General features: G+C 42.6%; 1 long non-coding RNA gene across 2 annotated transcripts in view; it reads left to right on the forward strand.

Annotated features, from left to right (window-relative positions):
- The window catches only part of LOC147759032 (uncharacterized), a 29,978-nt gene extending 27,689 nt beyond the window's left edge, over window positions 1–2,289 (forward strand). The window contains exon 5 of one of the 2 annotated variants that reach the window (XR_015322904.1): window positions 1,856–2,289. This is a non-coding gene — a long non-coding RNA (uncharacterized LOC147759032). The remainder of the gene's footprint in view (window positions 1–1,855) is intronic. The other variant, XR_015322903.1, reaches the window with a different exon arrangement.
- The last annotated feature ends 4,469 nt before the right edge of the window (window positions 2,290–6,758 follow it).

Genomic DNA, 6,758 nt, shown 5'->3' on the forward strand with positions numbered 1-6,758 from the left:
GCAAAATTTCCACCACTGAAATCACTGAAAAATGTCGATCAGACCTTGTGAATGGTAAAGGCGTCATCTTTTAGGCAAACAATGTTAGACCACATACATCTTTAACTATCTGGTAACAACCGAAAGATTTTAAAGGGGGAATTTTTACGTGTCTGCCATGGATTGACGCGAAGAAATTCACTCGCTCATGTGTGTACATCATTTATTCAACTATTATCTATTTCGGTCATTGCAGAACTTCATCCTTGGTGCCCATTTTGTTTCAATTGAAGGTTGCAAACATTACTTGCCATAATGTTCAGCCCTAATATACAAGGTCGTCGAAAGCATGGAAGCACGTACCTAAAAGCACGTACCTTGCAAAAGTTCGACCCTAAAACGACCGATACTTTTTTGACTACTTAATACACCGTGCACGTAAGTTGACGGATGTCACCAATCATTAAGCATGATTCACCGATGGGCTACCGTAGAGCCCAGCACACCTATTTACAAAGTCGTATATATCTACAACGTACTTATTGAGTGTTTGATCCGTTGAACAGGCTGATTTTTAAGCACGGCTGAATAGCTTCTGTATTTTTTGTGTGTTCTCGAAAAAGAAGTTACTTTTGTTGAAAACTGATTGCACGATAAAGTATGCGGCATGAGCATTACGTGAGCGGCCATGTAACACTGGGTTACCTTTAGCCCTGAGCAAGTTGAAGATTTGATAAAGGGATAACAGACTCTTCAAGTTAATGCCTTCTTTGAGTAGAAAACGGCCTAGTAAGCGCGTAAAAATAGAGCGAAAGTTGTGTCGACCTAGGACTATTCAGAAAATAAAAGTTTCGTTTTTCTATTTTTAAGTTGTCATCAGGTACTATTGATTAGGGGATATTTATTTGAAGAGTGGACAAATATGTAGCCTGGTTTGGATTTAAGATTGGGAATCAGTGATAATTGTATGAGTCATTATTATGGGATTTGTTAGCGATTTCGCTTGCCAGCATGCATATCGCCGCTTTAAAGTAGTAAAGGAGTCTTAAAAGTAGGGTTACAATTGGTTAAGGCTTAAATGAGTAGCGAAAAAAAGAAATGCTAACAGCTTGAAAAAATTCGCTTTATAGCTTAAGTAGCATTTGTTTTGACTTTGAACTTACTCGGTACTGCTACCTCTGATATGGCTACTCATAAAACTTTAGAAGTAACTCCGTGATAAAAAAAAATCGTGCTTCCTCGAGAGAAACAACCGGTTGGACTGCATATTGGTCCACAAGTAATCAACGTAAATAAACAACCACGTTTGTTTGCTTAGCAGCCTTGGAAACTGACTTTAGAAGAATTGAATCGTTAGACTGGTCATTCAACTCTAGAGTTAATGATGATTTTTTCTGATAAATAATAGGATGGCCAAGATCACCGCAGACCCCCTTCTTCACCCCTTTATCTTTGAACTACTCTTTACCGAAGTACTGCCTTCCCTAGTTAGAGCGAAATTTGTCATTCATAAACACCTTAATTAAAGGTCCTAGTGCACTTTTGTCCTTCATCTGTCGCTATCTCCATTGTGATTTATTTTCGTATCCTTATGATGAGTCCTAGACACTTTGGACGCAGTCACTTGACTTAAAAGTAGAAAAGTGTTCTTGCTGAATTGCATATGCCTTCCCGTTAGAGTAATTTGTGTTCGTCTGAGAATACCTGCGACGTACCAGGTAATTCAGCAATAAAAAAAACAGAATCACGATACTAATCCGAAGCTCAAAAATAGCCCGAGTGTTAAAACTGATCGATCCAAATGAATCAGGTATTCGTGTATTTGTTTATATACCCGGTGGATTTGGCTATTCGCTCAGAAGTCTTTAATTTACAGGGAAATACAGGAGCCGATCCTGACACATTTGAGAGCGAACAGACCCAAGACAAAACGAAGGATGAACACAGGGAATGTTACATCTGAGCAATATTTCTTGTCAGCCGGTCGTTCACTTCCCATAAGAGAATGCGCGTAGAAGTAAGAACTGTTGCGTCCTGAACTGCTTCCTGAAAATGTTGACCTCGTAGTTATCTGCTACCCTCAACTAGAATAACACCTGCGAGGACACACAAGATTTCACGAAGGATTTGTTTATTTTTATGTTGTGATTGACTGTCGCGATATGACCGAGATGAACAGAACTGACGTACATTATCTTGCATACCGGTCAATGATAGTAGTGCATATAATAAAAATAATTACGAGCTGAATAAAAGAGGTACTAAAAAAAACCTTTGCCGGTTTGTCAATGTTTGTCGGTCATAAAAAAGACATTTCATAGAGATCCTTTCTGATGTATGGAGTGTGCCGGTTGTATAGCTAACAACTGGATTGAAGCAACACGATCCTGCTTATCGTTTAATTGACAAACAGTTAACAAAAAGATTTTGAGTAGCCAAAGCGAGAATAGGAGATGAGTTAAACTATTAGTCCATATCCGATAACGCTTTGGTATGAATATATCTATCTCAATTTCGCCATTGAGATGAAAAATTTCAGATTGAAAGGTACTAACCAAACTCTGATTAGGGCAACTTATAAAGCCATATTTCAACGTACCCTTGTATATTAAGTATGTTCAGACACTTTTATCCTTTGCGCGACAATAGTCGTACCGTGTAGGCCCGCTGCTGGAATATGCAGCATCGTTCTTTTTGGTTAAATAAATCACTAAAGTTTAGATAAAACAGGTGATGTGTCGAGAAATCCGTAGGAACTCAGTCTAGGTCTATTTGCAACTTGTGTTGACCGAAGTACTCGAAGTGATCGCCGATATATGGCGCTAACTAGACGCGCCGGAGCCATAAACACCCTTTATATCGCGTTGCTGTCCTACTATTTCAAATTCATGCGATTCATTCTGGTTCTACAGCTGGTTTTACATTTGCGTTAACTCATACAACTGTTTTTTGCCTTCAAAGTCTTTCTTTATGGCAGGCTTCAGTATCCAATGCCCCCTGCATACTATGTATGCACAGTCAGTTTCGTAGAACCGTTCTCGATTATTGTTCATTTAGTTCCGATCAGCTAAAGTCAGCTTTTGTCTGCTGTTTTCTTCGGCTGGGACGTACACATCTTGTCCTTCCTACGGTTAGACTAAGCTTTCACACACCTGCATGAGCATCGCGATATATGTATCTTGTATTGCCTACGCTCCTTTTGCATAACACGGCCCTGGCCACCGCCCAGCAAGATAGTAACCATATTGTGCACAGTGGCCGTCCATAGCTTAGTTGTCGTTATCCGCGTTAATGACGATGGTGCTGCCGGTCCTAATACTGGCGGGTGCGCTCGCCCTTGCTTGTGTAACCTCTTTTGCTTTCAGCAACTGTTGCGTTGTGGCCGATATCACGCAGGTCCAAGCTCTTACAGGCTGTGTACGGAACGACGTTACCGCTATTGCTGCTGCTACCAAAAATCTTGAAAACGTTGTTTCAAAATTCGGATGGCGGCCTTATCCTTAGCGTTCTGTTCAGCCGGGTGATGGTGGAGCCGCTACTGTTGCTGCAAACTCTCTCTCTCTCTCTCTCTCTCTCCCTCTCGCTCTCTCTCTCTCCTGCTTTTTCTTCTTTATTTCTGCCTTCGTTTTTTATGAATCGAGGAATTTCTCAACGATTCGAGTCGAGTAGATGGACGACGGGGGGCGGGCAACTCTCGGGGGCGATGCCGCGGCCCCATTCTTCGTTCCTTCTTCATCGTCTTTTTGAACCCAGGGTTCTGATCCGGTGTCGACCTTAATACCAACGGCTTGAATCTGGGATGAGCGAAACTCACGGTTCTCAGTCCCGCTTTAGGACGACGTGGGCCGGGTCAGGCTCGACGATCAGAGCTTGCTTCAACTGGGGTTCAAGTCTCAGGACTAGATATCTAGATTTTGATCCTGCCCGTTCGTTCATGTCTTCTCATCGCTCGCCCCTTATGAGCTATGTGGAGCAAACGACAGGCAAGCGCCAAACTTTCAAGGTACAAGCGAGCGAAGCAGACAACTAGCAAAGGGAAATATCATATAATGGTAGATAGACATAGGCAATGGTCACGGACGCTGCGCAAAGGAAAGGAAGCGTCAACCAAAGGGGGAGCCAAGCGCATAGAGTGAGAGTAAGACGCAGAAGATCGGCGACGATCAGGACGAAGGCGGCGTCTTCGTCATCTTCGTCGTCCCCTCTTCGTCGTCCCCTCTTCGTCGTCGGCTAGTTGCTGCTGCTGGCGGCTGTTTTTCTTCGGTGTCTGCTGTTACTCGGCTGCGGCTTTATTCTGGCACTCAAGAGAATGGAATGCGGTTCCCACGGTGCCTCTCGCCCGCTCCTCGATGTTTCTTAGTCACTCGGTCCGGCTCACTCCAGTGGACTCACTGGCTTCCTTTTCGTTTTACTCTCCCCCTAGTACCCTGCCACCCCCGGCCGGCTCCGTCCTTCTCATCTGTTCAATGCCTCCACTGATTCCGACGGCTGTATACCTACCTGCTCCATCGCGCTTGTGTTCGCTCATCGGATTCTAATCGACTGGCGAATCTTGCTTCTACCGGCTTGTTTAGTTCTTCCTGCGTAGCATGTTTCAGGCTTCGGTAACGCCGCCGGCGGAATAACGCTGTTCTGAACCGATTATGCTGTGGCCCTACCGAACGAATCCCTGCGCAACGTTTCGCTGCTCAGGATGCGGAGGGGCATACGAAATACCATCATCTGATTCCAACTTAGCTGTCCACCGAAGAAGTAACTGCGAATATTTGGGAGTTTTGCAGTGTCTCAGTCCGAAGTAAATTTCATAACGGAAGCGAGTTCTGTCGGGGGGTCAAACGCACAAGTCTCCTTTTTAAGTAATGTTTGCCCTTTACCCAGGGATTATACCCGGGGCTATTTGGGACAGGTTTGATTTTCCGTATGACTTATCGTTGCGCAAAGTGATCCACTGTGAGAGTAAAGCTCTTGACAACAGGGAACTTTTTGAGACATAAACAAAGCCAAATCTCTATGAAAGCAACGCTGCGCTAGGAATTGGTTACTGGATTAGGGTGGGTTGAAGTCCGACGATTAATCTTAAGCTTTGATGACTGATATCAGAATGAAACATTAAGGTTTATGTACGTCCGATCAAGTAATTTGCTAATTGATTTTTTAAGACTTTAGGAAAGCATGTACAACTTAAAACATGCCAGTAAAACATAAAGCAGGTTTCTCTATGTAAATTCCATTAGTTTTGCCATTTACCCCCAGCTTACAATCTTCATCTGCTATGTGATCCACAATCAAGAACCACTGATATACTTCTCGCCATATCATTTTTAAAAAATAGATGAACATACAGCAAATTTGCAAGCTGGGCCTGTAATTGCATGGCAAAAGGATCTACATCTTCTAGGCCAACTCAGCGATTGCAGCGCCCTCTGATTTAAAAATTTCGACAGGCAGGTATTAGGTCATCGACAAATTTCTGCAGCTATTGTATTCTGTAGAAAATTATTTAGTGTTCAGAAACACCAATTGCCGTGGTTGGAGAAGCCCAAAGTCCACGTTAACATCTGCTTGCCAAATAGATCAGTCAAATAGAGTTCATTCATTAGACTTCATCCATTAGGTCTATCATTATCGTAATAAGATCTGTCGAATAAACTATCAGACCAATCTATCAAACTATCAGACCTATTTAAACCTTTTCGATATTTTGTTGACATGTCTATTTAAACACTGAATTGAGGAATGACTGGGTTTAACAAGGCCCATTACTCAATCACAGTAGTAGACTAAATGAAAAAGATTTGGCTGTTGTCTAAAAACAAATGAGGACTTTCGTCCACAATACAACTTTACATTCTTCCCAAATTCCGTTTCTGGGATTCCGCTGAGCAGCTTCTATCAGCCGGAACCATTGGATATTTTCGAAAATACGCCTCTACAACTGTATACGATATTGTTTATTGGCCTTCGAATAATACCAAATAAACAGAAAAAAGTTTTGCCTTTTCGCAAAACTTCTGTGCTTCCAGCTGCATTAGAAAACTTTTGAACTATTTAATCGTAACCATTTAAAAATCTTTACCATTTTACTTATTCTTACTGTTTAACTAACTTACTGAAACACATAGTACTTTAAAGACCTAACTCTCTGCTCTTGATCACAACAGGGTTCCTCGTACAATCACATCTTTTCGGAAGTGTTTTTTTCGCAAAGCACGTTTTCGTAAATTTTCTCTTTTAGCGGTACAATGAACCTGAGCGCTTCTTAGTCTTATTAACGAAAATGCTGTGTTTTATTTATAATGCTGTGTTATTAAGCTCTGTCGTTGTCCCAAAGATTCATCTAGAGTTTTAACCTAAAGTAATAGTTATCTGTTATGATGTCGTCCTGTTCCGAGCCCCCAGTTCGGGCTGCGCCCTTCTAAGTCGGTTTGCTATGCTTCGACATTGTTTATATTCACTTCGTTGCCTTTGCTTCTCCTGCTAGCGTCTGCAGTTTAAACTATCGGCACTGTCATTGCGGAGCTGTTATTGATGTTGATGCCGATAGCTAGCTAGCTAGCTAGCTAGCTAGCTGACACATTCAGAGGCATTTTTTTACTTGACGTTCGTCGCATCTCTTGGGTCTCTCCTACCCATTACGCCTTTCTGGCTTCTCGTCGGCTATTATTCTGTCCGCGTTCGAATGTTTCGTTTAAACGATGTCGTCCACGGCTTCTGCTTCGGGCTGCCTGCTAGCCGGCCAACCAGCCAGTTGAATGGCTTCGAATTGCCCGCGATATTGG

Source organism: Varroa destructor, unplaced genomic scaffold (assembly GCF_002443255.2).
Source record: "Varroa destructor unplaced genomic scaffold, Vdes_3.0 BEIS01000001.1, whole genome shotgun sequence".
Lineage (NCBI taxonomy): Eukaryota > Metazoa > Arthropoda > Arachnida > Mesostigmata > Varroidae > Varroa > Varroa destructor.